Source organism: Bubalus bubalis, chromosome 1 (assembly GCF_019923935.1).
Source record: "Bubalus bubalis isolate 160015118507 breed Murrah chromosome 1, NDDB_SH_1, whole genome shotgun sequence".
NCBI lineage: Eukaryota > Metazoa > Chordata > Mammalia > Artiodactyla > Bovidae > Bubalus > Bubalus bubalis.
Window position 1 is genome coordinate 64,361,011 of NC_059157.1, and position 20,699 is coordinate 64,381,709.

At 40.1% G+C, this 20,699-nt stretch overlaps 1 long non-coding RNA gene across 2 annotated transcripts in view; it reads right to left on the reverse strand.

Annotated features, from left to right (window-relative positions):
- LOC102403347 overlaps positions 1 to 19,820 on the reverse strand; it is a 177,857-nt gene extending 158,037 nt beyond the window's left edge. For both annotated transcript variants that reach the window (XR_006549902.2, XR_006640861.1), the window contains exon 1: positions 19,396 to 19,820. This is a non-coding gene — a long non-coding RNA (uncharacterized LOC102403347). The remainder of the gene's footprint in view (positions 1 to 19,395) is intronic.
- Positions 19,821 to 20,699: the final 879 nt, after the last annotated feature.

The following is a 20,699-nucleotide window of genomic DNA, read 5'->3' on the forward strand; positions in this document are numbered from 1 at the left end:
TCTATTTATTAGTTATTTAAATTTACAATATCATGAATTTTTCAAAAGATATACACAGGTTTTGACTATGGTGCATGCTAAGTCGCTTCAGTCTTTCCGACTCTTTGCAACCCTATGGACTGTAGCCTGCCAGGTTCCTCTGTCCACAGGATTTTCCAGGCAAATATACTGGAGTGGGTTGCCCTTTCCTACTCCAGGGGATCTTCTGACCCAGGGATCAAATCTGCATCTCTTAAGTCTCCTGCAATGGCCAGCAGGTTCTTTACCACCAGCACCACCTGGGAAGCCCCTTGACTACGGTAAATGAGTTTAAATTACCCTTTAAATAATATATTTCATGATGAGAATCACATTATATAATGAGCTATAATTACAATTTGTAATTCAAATAAAGAAATTTAGCTCCTTTGATACCACCTAATCAAGATCAATACTGAATTTCTCACTGGCTTTATTTTCACTGTTGTCAAAACTGACAAACGCAATAGTACATGGATTCAAGAATTAAGCAAATGTGCAGTCAGAATTTTGTCTCAGAGTTAAGTTTTGAGTCACTTTGATCAACGGTTCCTCTGCTTTTAAAAGTCTATTTTAAGTTTCTAACACAATCATGGTGTGCTACTATCAGATGTGATCCACTGTGATGGTCAGAGTTGTCCAAAGAAACAGAGTCAATCAGTTCAGTTCAGTTCAGACACTCAGTCATGTCTGACTCTTTGCGACCCCATGGACTGCAGCATGCCAGGCCTCCCTGTCCATCACCAACTCCCGGAGTTTACTCAAACTCATGTCCATTGAGTCAGTGATCCAGCCATCTCATCCTCTGTTGTCCCCTTCTCCTCCTTCCTTCAATCTTTCCCAGCATCAGGGTCTTTTCAAATGAGTCAGTTCTTCACATCAAGCGGCCAAAGTATTGGAGCTTCAGCTTCAGCATCAGTCCCTCCGATGAATATAAGGGACTCATTTCCTTTAGGATCCATTGGTTGGATCTCCTTGCATCCCAAGGGACTCTCAAGAGTCTCCTCCAACACCATAGTTCAAAAGCATCAGTTCTTTGGTGCTCAGCTTTCTTTATAGTCCAACTCTCACATCCATACATGACTACTGGAAAAACCATAGCTTTGACTAGAGGGACCTCTGTTGGCAAAGTAATGTCTCTGCTTTTTAATATGCTGTCCAGGTTGGTCATAACTTTTCTTCCAAGGAGCAAGCATCTTTTAATTTCGTGGCTACAGTCACCATCTGCAGTGATTCTTGAACACAAAAAAATAAAGTTTGCCACTGTTTCCCCATCTATTTGCCATGAAGTGATGGGACCAGATGTTTTCTGAATGTTGAGTTTTAAGCCAACTTTTTCACTCTCCTCTTTCACTTTCATCAATAGGTTCTTTAGTTCTTCTTCACTTTTCTGCCATAAGGGTAGTGTCATCTGCATAGCTGAGGTTATTGATATTTTTCCCAGAAATCTTGATTCCAGTTTGTACTGCATCCAGCCCAGCATTTCTCCTGATGTGCTCTGCATATAAGTTAAATAAGCATGGTGATAATATACAGCCTTGATGTACTCTTTTCCCAATTTGGAACCAGTCTGTTGTTCCATGTCCAGTTCTAATTGTTGCTTCTTGACCTGCAAACAGATTTCTCAGGAGGCAGGTCAGGTGGTCTGGTATTTCCATCTCTTTAAGAGTTTTCCACAGTTTGTTGTGATCCACATAGTCAAAGGCTTTGGCATGGTCAATAAAGCAGAAGTAGATGTTTTTCTGGAACTCTCTTGCTTTTTTGATGATCCAACAGATGTTGGCAATATGATACATGTACATAGTAAGAGGGGCTTTTCAGATGGCACTAGTGGTAAAGAGCCTGCCTGTCAATGCTGGAGACGTCAAAGATGAGGGTTCGATCCCTGGGTTAGGAAGATCTCCTGGAGGAGGGCACAGCAACCCACTAAAATATTCTTGCCTGTAGAATCCCATGGACAGAGGAGCCTGGTGGGCTCCACAGGGTTACAAAAAGTTAGACACCACTGGAGTGATTTAGCACAGGTGCATGCATATATAAGGAGACCTATCTAAGAAACTGGCTCGGATGACTATGCAGGCTAAAACTCCCAAAATCTGTGGTCAGCAGATGGTGTAAGTTCCAGCCTGAAACGAGGCAGCATTCAGAACCAGGAAAAGTCAATATTTCAATTTGTGTCTGAAAGCAGGAAAGGACCAGTGTCCCAGTTCAAAGCTGTCAGGCAGGAGCTCTCTCTTACTCCACCATGTTATTCTAGTTCAGTCTTACTTGGCGGAGGCCCAGTCACCTTAGCAAGTCTACTGATTCAAATGTAATCTCATCCAGACAACCCGGAGTAATACTAGCCAAATGTCTGGGCATGATCAAACCAAGTTAACACAGAGAAATAACCATCACATCCAAATACACAAAACATTTGTGAAAGATATAAGACAGATATAAGACAAACACAATAGTGGTAAACAATGACAAGATGATACATGATTAAGTTCTAATTTGAATGATAATTCCTATGGAACTTTAGAAAGGGAGTAATTCCTGATTAATTTTATAACAAATGTGTTTTCATTTGTTTACAGGTGATTAAGGGGATAATAAAGATAATAAAGAATAGATAATAAAGAATCAGATAATAAAGAATCTGCCTGCAATGTAGGTGGTCTGGGTTCAATCCCTGGGTTGGGAAGAGCCCCTGGAAAAGGGAATGGCTATCCACTCCAGCATTCTTGCCTGGAAAATCCCATGGACAGAGGAGCCTGGCAGGCTACAGTCCATGGGGTTGCAAAGAGTTGGACACGACTGAGTAACTGAGCAACTAAGCAGACGCACAGATAAGTCGAAAGAACTAAAGAGTAAATAAGGGTTGATTGTTCAAAAAATAAAAAAATTTAAAATGACTTTAAAAATGAGCAAAAAAACAAAACTCAAGCACAGCCATGAGAGAGAAAAATAACAGACTGCTTCAGCATTTTTCCTGTATCAATCTTGATTCCATTTTATACCTCCATGTGAAAGACTGCTTCAGCTGAGAGAAAATGGCTTTTGATGCCACATTTTCCCAAAACACCTGCTGGTTTTAAGGTTTCAGCAAATAATTTGACCTGCTGAGAATTCTTAGGTTATAATTTTTATATTCATAGCTTCTCAGAAAATTGTAGAGGTTTTCTGCAGAAGAGGGGAAAGCAAGTGAGCCAAGCAAAATGATCTCTGAAAGTAATGGATATTATTCTCTGCTTTCACATGCTACCCACTATCCACCAGATTCTATTCTGTCACAGGGAGCACAATATTTTAGTGGAAGAGATACAAAGACTTATGTAGCATCCAGTTATTTCTCCAAGGATTGGGCAATGACAGGTAAGCAATTCTATTTGCCAACCTTAAGAACAGTTTTTGTGGGAAACTAAAAAATTATTCTGCAAAAGTTAATGATATCTCTTTAATCAAGATATCAATCCCAAACAGTGTCAGAGTCACTGAAGTATCTATAGCTGAAAACCTATCAACTTTCTTCAATTTATGCTTTAGTAGATCAACTCTCCAATCTGACATAACCAGTTTTCTAGCAAAACTCAATAACTGAAAGAAGGCCCCTTTGCATGACCAAGAATGACAAAAATCTATTCCATGCTTCTTGATTCTTCTAGCTGTATTATGACAATAATTTTCTAAGTGGTCAGTCTTTGCTGGGATCAGACAGGTTGAAGCAGTGATGTCTTGAAATTTTCCTATCATTCTAGAACAGCCTTTCTCAACTACTGAAGATGAAACATGAGCAGATGGAAGTGAGCATTCCTATCCCTCATGACCAAAACTTGTTATATGGAGATTGTGAGGTTCCAGCAGCCCAAGATGAAGAGCTGGGAGCTCTGACGTTGAGAGAGCTGAAGGATCTGGTACTGGGAGAATGAGCCATAGAACACAGAACTCTGGAACACCACACAAATGGAAGGAACTACAGACTTTAAGAGAGGTCCCAGCAGGAAACCCAAGTAGACTAGGTAGGATACTTATACCTTAGTGGACACCATCCAAACAAAACCAGGCATTGAACTGGAGAATTACTCCTCAATAGAGACCAACAAGAACAAATAAGGAAGCCAAACACCAGAAGGCTCTCTCCACAGTGCATTGAACAATTCAGTTTTCTCTCAGAACAAACATGCTATCCTGGGGAGAAGGAGGAAAAGAGAAGATCTTAGGAGAGGCGGGGAGAAAGAATCCTGATTGGGAGTTTAAATTCTGAACTGAAGGAATATTTCATTCTACCATTTGCCCTAAAGATGAATCACAAAGACTAAAGCAATCACAAAGAAACTTTTGTTAAACCAGAAGAGGCTGAGTTACTTCTAACAGGCAACATAACTGTTTTCTACCACACTCATCCTCCCACTAGCAGCAGAACTGGGGTATCCAGAGCTAGATAAGATTAATTACAGCAAATTTTTAAAAAGCAAGTTATTTAGTGCAGATTTGTATGGCAGTGCAAACTTTAACCCCAAAAGGCAGAAGTGAGTAAGATGTAGTTCACAGCTCTTTATGAGGAACAATTTTGTAAGAACATGGTATGATAAATGGGAAAATAGAACTAAATATAAGCACAAAGTTAGCACAAAGAAGAGAATGATAAAATACATATGGAAGCTAGGAGGAGGAGAAGAAAAGTCTTCCTGGAGAAGAAAACTATTTCGGGTTCTAGAGGATGAATATGAGTTCATCATGCATTGGGGAGAGTCCCCTACAGGTGAAAAAAAAAAAAAAACAGGAAGTCAAACACAGAAGAGTGAAAGGGTTAAACAGAGGATAATAGAGAAAAGAAATCTTCAGACAGAATTCTATTCTCTGGCTATTAATGTTATAGCCTAGACGATAGAAACTACCTTTGTTTCAAGTTGTTAAGACTATTTTTAAAGAGAAAATATTTAATAGTATATTCAGTGTAATGGAGGGGAAAAAACTGTAGTATTGTTCAGCCACCAAAAATAAAAAGTGACAGTTCAAAGATAAATTTGTGAGGCTATTGTTCTTGTCCTCAATTCAGAGAATAGACTCCAGATGGTCACAAATATATGTCTAAGATGTAAAAAGTGAGATCTGTTTTCATTCTATCCAGTCTCAAGATCTCTAGGGATTTCCAGTTTTGAAAACAATGGAGGTGCTAGATGTCACTAATTCACTGTTGTCTTCTGAAAAGTATTTGTAACAACTATTAAAAAATGTTGTCATAATAATTCTGTGTCAGTATTGACAGTAATGGCATCACCAACTCAATAGACATGAGTTTGAGCAAGCTCCAGGAGTTGGTGATGGACAGGGAAGCCTGGCATGCTGCAGTCCATGGGGTCACAAAGGTCGGACAGGACTGAATGACTGAACTGAACTGAACTGAACTGAATAGGTATTTTAGAGCCATCATCTTATATATCCTTTGTAATTCTTGCTCAAAGATTATTCTGCACAATTTCTTTAAGTGGTAGTTGACAAACAAGTTATACTTTTAATGACCTCAACAGAATTTTTTTCAATATCCTTTTTGAAATAGACTTTTTAAGAGATGTTTTCAGTGCAGAGCAGAACTAAGCAGAAAATTTAGTTTCCATATCCCCCATCCCCTCCACACCACATGCACAGCCTCTCCCACTATCAACATGCCCCATCAGAGCGATACATTTGTTATAACTGATGAATCTACAATGACACATCATTGTCAAAGAAGTCCATAGTTTATGTTAGGATTCACTCTTGCTCTATACATTCTATGGGTTTGGACAAATGTATAATGACATGCATCCACCCTTATAGTATCACAGAGTATTCACTGACCTAAAACTCCTCTGTGTTCTGTCTATTCATCCCTCCTCCCCCCTCTTTACTCCTGGCAACTACTCATCTTTTTGTCATCTCCATATTTTTACCTTTTCCAGAATGTCATATAGTTGAAATCATAAAGTTCGCAGCCTTTTCAGATTGACTTCTTTTACTTGTTGTTCAGTCACTAAGTCATGTCCAACTCTTTGTGCCCCAATGGGCTGAAGCACACCAGACTCCTCTGTCCTCCACTATCTTCTGGAGTTTGCTCAAATTCATGTCAATTGAGTTGGTGATGCTATCTATCTCATCCTCTGTCGTCCCCTTCTCCTGCCCTCAATCTTTCCCAGCATCAGGGTCTTTTCCAGTGAGTTGGCTCTTCACAACAGGTAGCCAAAATATTAGAGCTTCCACTTAGGGAACACTATGTATTTAAGATTCCTCTGTCTTTTGATAGCTTAATAGCTCATTTCTTTTTATTCCTGAATAATAGTCCACAGCGTATCCTTTCATCTACAAAAGACATCTTGGTTGCTTCAAAATTTTAGCAATTATGAATAAAGCTGTCATAAACATTTGAGTACAGGAGGGTTTTGTGTGGACATAAATATTCCCTATTTGGTTTTAATGGTTTTTATTATGGAAGTATAGTTGATTTATAATATTAGTTTCAGGTTTACAACATAGTGATTCAATACTTTTATATATTACACTTCATTTAAACTTATAATAAAACATTTGCTACATTCCCTGGGCTGTACAATAATATATTCTTATAGCTTATTTAATTTATACATAGTAGTTTGTATCTCTTAATTCCTTACCTCATCTTGCCCCTCCCTCCTTCCTTCTCCCCTACTGGTAACCACTAGTTTGGTCTCAATCTATGTGAATCTGCCTCTGTTCTGTTCTATTTATTTATTTATTCTTCAGATACCACATACAAGTGATAACATACAGTATTTATCTTCCTCTGTATGACTTACTTTACTAGGCATAATATTTTCCAGGCCCATCTACATTGGTGCAAATGGCAAAATTTCATTCTTTCTTATGGCTGAGAATTCCACTGTGTGTATCTCTACATACAGATTGGCTTCCCAGGTAGCACAGTGATAAAGAATCCACCTACCAATGCAGGAGAAGCAAGAGACATGGATTTGATCCCTGAGTCGGGAAGATCCCCTGGAGCAGGAAATGACAATCCACTCTAGTCTTCTTGCTTGGAAAACTCCATGAACAAAAAAGCCTGACAGGCTGCAGTCCATGGGGTCGCAAAGAGTTGGACATGACTGAGCGACTGAGCATGCATGCACATACATACACATACGACACATATTCTTCATTCATCTTTTGATAAAAACTTAGGATGACTCCATATATTGGCTGTAAATAATGCTGTTATGAACATTAGAATACACATATCTTTTTTAAGTGATTTCATTTTCTTTGGATATATACTTAGGCATGGAATTGCTAGATCATATATTTTTGAGAGTCCCTTGGACTGCAAGGAGATCCAACCAGTCCATCCTAAAGGAGATCAGTCCTGAATGTTCATTGGAAAAACTGATGCTGAAGCTGAAACTCCAGTACTGTGGCCACCTGATGCAAAGAACTGACTCATTTGAAAAGACCCTGATGCTGGGAAAGATTGAAGGTGGGAGGAGAAGGAGATGACAGAGGATGAGACGGTTGGATGGCATCACCAACTCAACGGACATGAGTTTGAATAAACTCTGGGAGTTGGCGATGGACAGGGAGGCCTAGTGTGCTGCAGTCCAGGGGTTTGCAAAGAGTCAGACATGACTGAGCGACTGAACTGAACTGATAGTAGTTCTATTTTTAGTTCTTTAAAGAATCTCCATACTGTTTTCCATAGTAGCTACACCAATATACATTCCCACCAACAGAGTATGAGCATTCTTGTCTTCACATCATTTCCAACATTTGTTATTAATATTTGCAGACTTTTTTGATGATAGCCATTTTGACAGGTGTGAGGTCATACCTCATTGAAGCTTTGATTTGAATTTAATTAGTGATATTGAACATCCTTTCATGTGCCTGTTAGCCATCTGTATGTCTTCATTGGGAAAATATCTACTCAACTCTTCTGCCATTTTTTCATTTGGATTGTTTGGGCTTTTTTTTTTTCCTTGAGTTTCAGCTGTCTGTATACTTTGGATATTAAATCCTCATTGGCCACATCATTTCAAATATTTTCTGCAATTCCAGAGTTTATCCTTTCATCTTATCTATTACTTCCTTTTCAATGTAAAAACTTTTAAGCTTAACTAGGTCCCGTTTGTTTATATTTACTTTTATTTCTTTCATCTTTGAAGACAAATCCAACAAGATACTGCTCCAATTTATGTCAGAGAGTGTTTCACCTATGTTCTCTTTTAGTTTTATGGTTTTAGGTCTTGCATTTAGGTCTTTAAACCATTTTGAGGACTTCCCTAGTGGTCCAGTGGTTAAGAATTAACCTGCAGGAAACAGGAGTTTGATCCCTGGTCCTGGAAGATTCCACATGCTGCAGGGCAGCAAAGACCATGCACCGCAACTACTGAGTGTGCTCTAGGGCCCGCAAGTCGCAACTACTGAAACCCACTCGCTCTATGGTCCATGCTCCACAGTAAGAGAAGCCACAGCCACAAGAAGCCCGTGCACGACAGACAGAGAGTAGCCCCTGCTCTCTGAACTGGAGAAAACCAGCATGCAGCAACAAAGACCCAGCACAGCTGAGAGTTATTAATTTTAAAAAAGATGTTTCGAGTTTATCTTTGTGCACAGTGTGAGAAAACGTTCTTATCTCATTGTTTTATATGTAACTATCCACTTCCTAGCACTACTTGTTGAAGAGACTGCTTTTTTCCACCACATATTCTCGCCTCCTTTGACATAGATTAAATGACTGTAGGTGCATGAGCTTATCTGAGGGCTATTTTGATAGTAATTGCATTAAATCTGTAGATTATTTTGGATAGTATGGCCATTTTAACAATGTTATTTCTTCCAAGCCAAGAGCATGGGGTATCTTTCCACTGTTTTGAGTTATCTTCAATTTTCTTTATCTATGTTTTATAGCTTTCAATGTATTGGTCTCTCATCACTTTGGTTAAGTTTATTCCAAGGTATTTTTTATGCTTTTTTTTTTAAGTTTCTCTTCATGATATTTAATTATCAATGTATAGAAACAGTAGATTTCTGTATATTAATTTTATATCCTGCAGGCTGGCTGAATTTATTTATTAGTTCTAATAGCTTTGGGGTTATAGCGTTCTCTATATAGACAGCATCATGTCATCTGAAAATAGTGACAGTTTTACCTCTTCCCTTCCAATTTGGATACCTTTTACTTCTTTTTCTTGTCTACTATAGCTAGGACTTCTTGTGCTAATTTAAAAAGAAGTGGTGAGAGTGTATAACCTTGTCTTTATTTTGGAGGAAAATCTTTCAGTTTACACTATGGAGCATAATGTCAACTGTGGGTTTTTCATAAATGGCCTTTATTATGTTGAGATATATTCTCTCTAAACCAACTTCAGTGAGAATTTTTACCATGAATGGATGTTGAATTTTGTCAAATGCTTTTTTCTCCACCTATTGAAATTATCAGGTGATGTTTATCCATCTTTTTGCCAATGTGGTGTATTACATTAATTGACTTGTGGATATTGAACCATCCTTGTATCCCTAGAATAAGTCCCACTTGATCATGATGTACGACACTTTTCTGTATAATGTTGAATTCAATTTTCTAATACTTTGTTGAAAATTTTTTCCTCTATACTCATTAGAGATACTGGCTTGTAGCTTGCCTTTTTTGTGGTATCTTTGTCTCGTTTTGGTATCAGGGTAATAGTGGCTTTGTAGAATGAATTTGAGAGTATTTCTCCTCTTCAGTTTTTTGGGATCATTTGAGGAGGATAGCTCTTCTCTTTATATGTTTGGTAGAATTCCCCTGGGAAGCACTCCAATCCTGGACTTTCAATTGCTGAGAATTATTTTTTAATAAATTAAATTTCAGTATTAGTGATTAGCCTGTTCATTTTGTCTATTTCTTCCCAATTCAATCTTTGATGATTTATGTTCCTAGGTTCATAAATCATCTTCTAGGTTGTCCAATTTGGGGCATATAACTGTTTGTAGTATCCCCTTCTATTTTTTCTACCTCTGTGATATTGGTTATTTCTTCTCTTTCATTTCTTATTTTATTTGGGTCCTCTATTCTTGATGAGACCTGGCTAAAGACTTATCAATTTATTAAAAAAAAACAGCTTTTGCTTTCATGGATCTTTCTTATTTTTCTTTTGGTCTCTAAATTATTTATTTCCTCCCTGATCCTGGAATGTGAAGTCAAGTGGGCCTTAGGAAGGATCACCATGAACAAAGCTAGTAGAAGTGATGGAATTCCAGTTGAGCTATTTCAAATCCTAAAAGATGATGTTGTGAAAGTGCTACACTCAATATGTCAGCAAATTTGGAAATCTCAGCAGTGGCTACAGGACTGGAAAAGGTCAGTTTTCATTCCAATCCCAAAGAAAGGCAATGCCAAAGAATGCTCAAACTACTACACAATTGCACTCATCTCACATTAGTAAAGTAATGCTCAAAATTCTCCAAGCCAGTGATCCAAAAGTCTACAAGCAATAAATGCTGGAGAGGGTGTGGAGAAAAGGGAAGCCTCTTACACTGTTGGTGGGAATGCAAACTAGTACAGCCACTATGGAGAACAGTGTGGAGATTCCTTAAAAAACTGGAAATAGAACTGCCATATGACCCAGCAATCCCACTGCTGGGTATACACACTGAGGAAACCAGAATTGAAAGAGACACGTGTACCCCAGTGTTCATCGCAGCACTGTTTATAATAGCCAGGACATGGAAGCAACCTAGATGTCCATCAGCAGATAAATGGATAAGAAAGCTGTGGTACATATACACAATGGAGTATTTCTCAGCCATTAAAAAGAATACATTTGAATAAGTTCTAATGAGGTGGATGAAACTGGAGCCTATTATACAGAGTGAATTAAGCCAGAAAGAAAAACACCAATACAGTATACTAACACATATATAAAGAATTTAGAAAGATGGTAATGATAACCCTGTATGCGAGACAGCAAAAGAGACACAGATGTATAGAACAGTCTTTTGGACTCTGTGGGAGAGGGAGAGGGTGGGATGATTTGGGAGAATGGCATTGAAACATGTATAATATCATATATGAAACGAATCGCCAGTCCAGGTTCGATGCATAATACTGGATGCTTGGGGCTGGTGCACTGGGATGACCCAGAGGGATGGTACGGGAAGGGAAGAGGAAGGGGGATTCAGGATGGGGAACACGTGTATACCTGTGGCGGATTCATGTTGAAGTATGGCAAAACCAATACAATATTGTAAAGTAATTAACCTCCAATTAAAATAAATAAATTTATATTTAAAAAAAAAAATTCTCCAAGCCAGGCTTCAACAGTATGTGAACTGTGAACTTCCAGATGTTCAAGCTGGTTTTAGAAAAGGCACAGAAACCAGAGATCAAATTGCCAACATCTGCTGGATCATTGAAAAAGCAAGAGAGTTCCCGAAAAACATCTATTCCTGCTTTATTGACTATGCCAAAGCCTTTGACTGTGTGGATCACAACAAACTGTGGAAAATTCTGAAAGAGATGGGAATATCAGAACACCTGACCTGCCTCTTGAGAAACCTGTATGCAGGTCAGGAAGCAACAGCTAGAACTGGACATGGAACAACAGACTGGTTTCAAATAGGAAAAGGAATATATCAAGGCTGTATATTGTCACCCTGCTTATTTAACTTATATGCAGAATACATCATGAGAAACGCTGGGCTGGAGGAAGCTCAAGCTGGAATCAAGATTGCTGGGAGAAATATCAATAACCTCAGATATGCAGATGACACCACCTTTATGGCAGAAAGTGAAGAAGAACTAAAGAGCCTCTTGATGAAAGTGAAGGAGGAGAGTGAAAAAGTTGGCTTAAAGCTCAACATTCAGAAAACTAAGATCATGGCATCTGGTCCCATCACTTCATGGCAAATAGATGGAGAAACAGTGGAAACAGTAGCTGACTTTATTTGGGGGAGCTCCAAAATCACTGCAGATGGTGACTGCAGCCATGAAATTAAAGACGCTTGCTCCTTGGAAGGAAACTTATAACCAACCTAGACAGCATATTAAAAAGCAGAGACATTACTTTGTCAACAAAGGTCCGTCTAGTCAAACCTATAGTTTTTCCAGTAGTCACATATGGATGTGAGAGTTGGACTATAAAGAAAGCTGAGTGCGGAAGAATTGATGTTTTTGAACTGTGGTGTTGGAGAAGACTCTTGAGAGTCACTTGGACTGCAAGGAGATCCAACCAGTCTATCCTAAAGGAGATCAGTCCTGGATGTTCAGAAGGACTGATATTGAAGCTGAAACTCCAATACTTTGTCCACCTGATACTAGGAGCTGACTCATTTGAAAAGACCCTGATGCTGGTAAAGATTGAGGGCAGGAGGAGAAGGGGACGACAGAGGATAAGATGGCTGGATGGCATCACCGACTCAATGGACATGGGTTTGGGCAGACTCCGGGAGCTGGTGATGGACAGGGAGGCCGGGCGTGCTGCAGTTCAGAGGGTCGCAAAGAGTCGGACACGACTGAGTGACTGAACTAATCTTTATTATTTCCTTCTTTCTGCTGAATTTGGTTCTTGATTGTTTTTCTTTTTCTAATTTCTTTACTTGATGGTTAGGTTGTTTATCTGAGTTTTTTTCTTGTTGCTTGAGGTAGGCCTGTTTTTTATAAACTTCCCTTTTACATATGCTTTTGCTGTGTCCCATAAATTTTGGAAAGTTATGTTTTTATTTTCATTTGTCTCAAGTATTTTCTGATTTCCACTTTGACATCCTGGTTTTTAAGCAGCATGTGGCTTAGCCCCCATGTATTTGTTTTTCCCATTTTTCTTCATGAGTTCAAGCTTGTAATGCTTAGCACACAACAAGCCAATAAATCAACATATAAGCTGTTGGAGCAAGGAATAGCAACTTTATTTGAAAATCCAGCAAACTGAAAAAAGGTGGGCTTGTGCCTCAAAGAAATATCTTGCCTGAGTTAGAATGCAGGCTTCTTTTATACTAAAAGGGGAGAGAGCAAAGTCAAGCATTTCCTAGTTCCAATGAGGTTCTGGAGGGAATGTGTTCATTTTTCCTCCCTCAGTCATTCACAGGAGGGCCTGGCCAGGATGTTTCTTGTGAGCTAAACAACAGTATTTTAGCGTAATGCTCATTACCTGAGAGGCAGGTTTCCCAGAAATGAGCCATTATGTATAAATTAAGCTTTATAGGCAACATCCCTTTAGTGATTATCTTGTAATAAAATATAAAAGTTTTTTCCGTATAATACTTCTTCTGCCTTGTTTGAAATGTTAGCATGTATGTGCATGCTCTTCACGAGCAGAGTCTAGTTTTCTTACAGCATCACTATCATTCCCACTGGTTTTCAAACTAGCAAAGGGGACTCATCCTCCAGGAACTGGACCCCAGGGCTGGGGCAATCAGTATGTGGTTCAAACCACTCACTCTTCAGGGAGGATCTCCAAGCTTGTGTTATCCCACTCCTCCCAGGGGCACAGATGCTTTCTTCCCTTCCTACATAATTCCGTGTGGATGTATCTTCAGAGCTGGTTGTATAAGAGTCTTCCCGACAGTCTTCAGTTTGTCTGCAGTGAGGATTGCTCCACATGCAGATGTATTTTTGATGTGTTCAGTGGGGGGAGGTGAACTCCACATCCTCCTACTCTGCCATCTTGATCTTCTCCACTCAACTGTGTTTTTATTGTTATATCTTTCAGATGAATTCAAAGGTAAGGCTGAAGGTAGAGAATGAGAGCAAATGGGAGGAAGGGAAAAAAAAAATTTAAGTAGACAATAGGGCAAAGGGAGAAAAGAAAAAATTTTAAAGAAAAAAAAATTTTTTAAATAGTTATCTTGATTTCTTAGGAAAAGATGCACTTTTATTCCATGGCCAAGATTGTGGGCACAAGTTTCATAGATACATGGTACATAGATACAAGTTTCATAGATACATAGATACAAGTTTCATAGATACATAGGATCTAAGGGATTCTAGGAAGGCCCACTTGCCCAGACATGCTTCATCTACTTGCCAGAGCATCCAGGATGCTCTACTGAAAATTCACAGCCTTTAATTTCAAAGATTTATTGACCATGATTAAACCTTTGTCAAAGTGCCAGTACACTGTGAGGACTAATGTTGAGACATTATCAAAGAATAGCTTTCAGCAGCATTCCCCAACAGGTGTTTGATGCATGAGAAAGGAATTCCATGCTCAAATAAGGTCAAAAAGCACTAAATATTATTTTTCTTTCATATTGAGTCACAATATATATTAGCATACGACAAGCTGTAGAAAGAGCTACAAATAGGGAAAAAAAAGAAACTTAAACTTTTTAAAATTCAGCAATTCCAAAACTCATCTGACATTGAGATTCTTCTGGCAGCTATGAGGGTTAATAAAAACAGCTGGCTGAATGCAAGACACCAAAAATTAAACAAAAAAGCTTGGGGCCAAAAAGCAGTGCTCAGATGATGAAGAGAATGCTGACAGTGAGTATGGACTCTTCCCAAGGAGAGACTGAGTGTATTCAACCCTTTTCCTTGGATGCAAGCATCTGCTGGATACAATTCATTTGGTATACACAGCTTTCATTTTGTTGGCGATGAGTGGTCAGTCCTTTGAGAATCATTTCCCTTAGGGTGTATTTTAAGATAACATCACTATTATCTAAAGGTAAGATAAGAGACAGTCATAGCAATTTAAGGCATTGTCTACTGCCTCATTTGGTGTCCTTTATATAAAGCACCACATTGAAAAAGTTTTTCAGAACTTAGTGCTAAAAACAATTCTGCCTTCCCTAAGAAACTGAGATACTTCCTCCTTCCCAAAAAAGGCTCTTGGGTCTTTCTATTTGCTTTGATTACCAGCAAGATCACATCAGATCAGATCAGATCAGTCGCTCAGTCGTGTCCGACTCTTTGCGACCCCATGAATTGCAGAACGCCAGGCCTCCCTGTCCATCACCAACTCCCGGAGTTCACTCAGACTCACGTCCATCGAGTCAGTGATGCCATCCAGCCATCTCATCCTCTGTCGTCCCCTTCTCCTCCTGCCCCCAATCCCTCCCACCATCAGAGTCTTTTCCAATCAATCAACTCTTCGCATGAGGTGGCCAAAGTACTGGAGTTTCAGCTTTAGTATCATTCCTCCCAAAAAAATCCCAGGGCTGATCTCCTTCAGGATGGACTGGTTGGATCTCCTTGCAGACCAAGGGACTCTCAAGAGTCTTCTCCAACACCACAGTTCAAAAGCATCAATTCTTCGGCGCTCAGCCTTCTTCACAGTCCAACTCTCACATCCATACACGACCACAGGAAAAACCATAGCCATGATTAGATGACCCTTTGTTGGCAAAGTAATGTCTCTACTTTTGAATATGCTATCTAGGTTGGTCATAACTTTCCCTCCAAGGAGTAAGCGTCTTTTCATTTCATGGCTGCAGTCACCATCTGCAGTGATTTTGGAGCCCCCCCCAAATAAAGTCAGCTACTGTTTCCACTGTTTCCCCATCTATTTCCCATGAAGTGGTGGGACCAGATGCCATGATCTTAGTTTTCTGAATGTTGAGCTTAAAGCCAACTTTTTCACTCTCCACTTTCACTTTCATCAAGAGGCTTTTGAGTTCCTTTTCACTTTCTGTCATAAGGGTGGTGTCATCTACATATCTTAGGTTATTGATATTCCTCCCAGCAATCTTGATTCCAGCTTGTGTTTCTTCCAGTCCAACATGTCTCATGATGTACTCTGCATATAAGTTAAATAAACAGGGTGACAATATACAGCCTTGACGAACTCCTTTTCCTATTTGGAACCAGTCTGTTGTTTCATGTCCAGTTCTAACTGTTGCTTCCTGACCTGCATACGAATTTCTCAAGAGGCAGATCAGGGGTTCTGGTATTCCCATCTCTTTCAGAATTTTCCACAGTTTATTGTGATTCACACAGTCAAAGGCTTTGGCATAGTCAATAAAGCAGAAATAGATGTTTTTCTGGAACTCTCTTGCTTTTTCCATGATCCAGCAGATGTTGGCAATTTGATCTCTGGTTCCTCTGCCTTTTCTAAAACCAGCTTGAACATCAGGAAGATCACCGTTCACATATTGCTGAAGCCTGGCTTGGAGAATTTTGAGCATTACTTTACTAGCGTGTGAGATGAGTACAATTGTGCAGTAGTTTGAGCACTCTTTGGCATTGCCTCTCTTTGGGATTGGAATGAAAACTGACCTCTTCCAGTCCTGTGGCCACTGCTGAGTTTTCCAAATTTGCTGGCATATTGACTGGAATGGGTGAATTTAACTCAGATGACCATTATATCTACTACTGTGGGCAGGAATCCCTCAGAAGAAATGGAGTGGCCATCATGGTCAACAAACGAGTCCAAAATGCAGTACTTGGATGCAATCTCAAAATAACAGAATGATCTCTGTTCGTTTCCAAGGCAAACCATTCAATATCACAGTAATCCAAGTCTATGCCCCAACCAGTAACGCTGAAGAAGCTGAAGTTGAATGGTTCTACGAAGACCTCCAAGACCTTTTAGAACTAACACCCAAAAAAGATGTCCTTTTCATTATAGGGGACTGGAATGCAAAAGTAGGAAGTCAAGAAACACCTGGAGTAACAGGCAAATTTGGCCTTGGAATACGGAATGAAGCAGGGCAAAGGCTAATAGAGTTTTGCCAAGAAAATGCACTGGTCATAACAAACTCCCTCTTCCAACAACACAAGAGAAGACTCTACACATGGACATCACCAGATGGTCAACACCAAAATCAGATTGATTATATTCTTTGCAGCCAAAGATGGAGAAGCTCTATACAGTCAGCAAAAACAAGACCAGGAGCTGACTATGGCTCAGACCATGAACTCCTTATTGCCAAATTCAGACTTAAATTGAAGAAGGTAGGGAAATCCACTAGACCATTCAGGTATGACCCAAATCAAAGTCCTTATGATTATACAGTGGAAGTGAGAAATAGATTTAAAGGCCTAGATCTGATAGATAGAGTGCCTCATGAACTATGGAATGAGGTACATGACATTGTACAGGAGACAGGGATCAAGACCATTCCCATAGAAAAGAAATGCAAAAAAGCAAAATGGCTGTCTGGGGAGGCCTTACAAATAGCTGTGAAAAGAAGAGAAGCAAAAAGCAAAGGAGAAAAGGAAAGATATAAACATCTGAATTCAGAGTTCCAAAGAATAGCAAGGAGAGATAAGAAAGCCTTCTTCAGCGATCAATGCAAAGAAATAGAGGAAAACAACAGAATGGGAAAGACTAGAGATCTCTTCAAGAAAATCAGAGATACCAAAGGAACATTTCATGCAAAGATGAGCTCGATAAAGGACAGAAATGGTGCGGACCTAACAGAAGCAGAAGATATTAAGAAGAGATGGCAAGAATACACAGAAGAACTGTACAAAAAAGATCTTCATGACCCAGATAATCATAATGGTGTGATCACTGACCTAGAGCCAGACATCCTGGAATGTGAAGTCAAGTGGGCCTTAGAAAGCATCACTACGAACAAAGCTAGTGGAGGTGATGGAATTCCAGTTGATTACCAGCAAACCCAAAGCCAAATGTCAGAGCAAATCTAACAGCCACATGGCCCGGATGTTTAGGATCTTCTTCCTGTTCCTATTGATGTCTCCTCTACTCATGACTCTCTCTTTCTCATTTCCTATTAGTTTATTGCCTCTGCTTGTTATAAACCACCACAGGCCAATTTGGAAATATAAGAGGGGACAAGAGAGAAGATGGAAACATAAAGAGAGACAAACAGAAATGACCAGCTCCTGTAAGATCTATATGGAACACAACACCAGTACCTTACATGGAGTCTGAAATATTGTTAATGCCTAATTCTTTTTAATATTTTTAAGTGACAAAGTATTCCCAGGTAATATTTGCCCCATCAAGATATTCAGAAAGATGTGTTTCTTGCTGAAAGATATGTCAAGGATACTGAGCATGAGTTAGGCTGCCATCTCCCACCAGTGCTTGGGTTGAAGAAATTCTACTAAAGGTGGGTTGAGAAGTAACTCTGGAGTGGCAGTGAGAACATGCCAGCAATAAGCCAGAGAACCTGGCAGGTAACATCCATGGCAGACTCCCCTATGTATCTGCAGAGGGGTTCGAGTGAGTTCACTTCTTCTGCTGAAAACAGGGTGATCTGCAAATAAGAGAAGGTTAGCATAAAGCACGATTTACAGAGGAGTAGACACATAGACACACACACAGAGCTAGTATGTCTAGATGAGGGCATGAACCTGGAGGAAAAACCCCATACTGTCTATTCAGAATGCATTTTGTAATAAAGAGAAATTTCAGGGCAAGCATTTGTGTTCCAAAGGGCTCAAAAACATGTCAGCATACAGTTGACTGGTCATATTACAGGAATGACATTTGGACACAGCTCCTGAAAAACAATGCCAACTTTATTATCCAATAATAGGCTGAACCAAAGGTATTTTAATGTATAACTTGAGGTTAAAACCCCTCCCCACTCACTCCTGAGAGATTAGAGGGCAGAGAGTAAGAATACAAGAATCTATAGAGTTGGGGAAGCTTTGACAAGGAGTGCTGATTCTGATTATGGCTTCACAAAGGCCTAATTACAGCCTGGTCTGAAGGGCTCCCATCTGTGGCACCGTGTAGGGTAACCATTCTGAGGAGCCTTTTGGAGGGGAGGTAGTGGTAGCACTAGTTCTTGCATAATTTTCCCACGGGAAACTATATTGATTATTCATTCCAACAACACAGGGATTTCCACGTCCTGCCACTACACCCAGGTGTGTGTGTGTGTGTGTTTGTGTGTGTATCCGCGTGCACACATGCACGTTCAGTCGTGTCTGACTCTTTGAGACCCCATGGACTGTAGCCCTTCAGGCTCTCTGTCCGTGGGATTTCCCAAGAAAGAATACCTGAGTGGGTTATCAGTTCCTTCTGCACTGCTTCAACCCAGGGGTCGAACCCATGTCTCCTGCATTGCAGGAGGATTCTTTACCACTGAGCCACCTGAGAAGTCCACAACTGGGGGTATATGAAGTCAAATAAAACATGGACCCTGCCCTAAAGAGGTGAGTTAAGTGTCCCAAAGTTCTGACTTTTTTTTCTTATAAGTTGACCTTTAGTCTCCTGCAAAATCCTTGCCCTTCCGAGGCAGGGAGAAGGTGATGTATGCAGCTGAAAGGAGTGCTGCTCTTGTAATGAGTATGTTTGCTCTGGGCTCTTTATTTCTCTTGTACTTGCCCTGAAAGCCAAACTGAAGAGCCTCAGCAGTTCCTCATGATATACAAGCATATACCACTGAATATGTGTGAAAGTCACTCAGCTGTACCACTGCCAATAATTCTGTGCTATTTGGAGCTAATCAGAGAATGGGGGTAAGAGCAGGAAGGAGAATGCTTACCTTTCAAAATAGGAGTTTTTCAAAGGAACTTCTGGCTCTCTAGGGCATTAGGTCTCATCTGCCTCTCACGTCATCCTATTTCCCTTCTCCTACTGAAAACAAAATTTCATTTAGTTCTACCCTTGCCATCTTTGTTTATCTCCCATCCACTCCTCTGCTCACTGCGCTCGTCACTCCACCAAAACCATCTCACTGACATCCAGATCGCCTCCATGCCAAGAAATCTGAAGAACAATTTCCAGTCCTGTTACCCAAGCTCTCAGATGACATCTGGCCATATCATCCTCTTAAAACCCTCGTGTTCCTTGACCTATAGTAGTGCTGGGCTGGATGAGTTATAAACTGGAATCAAGATTGCCAGGAGAAATATCAACAACCTCAGATATTCAGATGATACCACTCTAATGGCAGAAAGTGAAGAAGAACTAAAGAGCCTCTTGATGAGGGTAAAGGAGAAAAGTGAAAAAGCCAGCTTAAAATTCAGCATTCAAAAAACTAAGATCATGGCATCTGGTCCCGTCACCTTTTGGCAAATAGAAGGGGGAAAGGCAGAGGCAGTGACAGATTTTCTCTTCTTGGGCTCTATAATCACCACAGATGGTGATGGCAGCCATGAAATTAGAAAGACAATTGTTTCTTGGCAGGAAAGCTGTGACAAACCTAGACAGTGTGTTCAAAAGCAAAGACGTCACTTTGCCAACAAAGGTCCATATAGTCTAGGCTCTGGTCTTTCCAGTTGTCATGTATGGACGTAAAAGCTGGACCATGAAGAAGGTAAAGCGCTGAAGAATTGACACTTTCCAGCTGTGGTGCTGGAGAAAATTCTTGAGAGTCCCTTGGACTGCAAAGAGATCAACCAGTCGATCTTAAAGGAAATCGACCCTGAATACTCTTTGGAAGGACTGATGCTGAAGCTCCAATACTTTGGCCACCTGATGCTAACAGCTGAGTCATTGGAAAAGACCCTGATGCTGGGAAAGATTGAAGGCTTCAAGAAGGAGAAGAGGGCATCAGAGGATGAGATGGTTGGACAGCATCACCGATTCAATAGACATGAACTTGGGAAAACGCCAGGAGATGGTGAGGAACAGGGAAGCCTGGATTGCTGCAGTCCGTGGGGTTTCGGAGAGTCAGACATGACTTGGCGATGGAACAACAGCCACTCCTAGAACATTCTTCTCATTGTCTTCTCTTGGTTCCTTTTCCATCTTGACCTGACAATTCTACATGGGATTTCCTCAGGAAAATATTCCAGGCACTCTTTCAATTCCACCCTCCATTCTCACACAGGGCCAGAAGCTGAA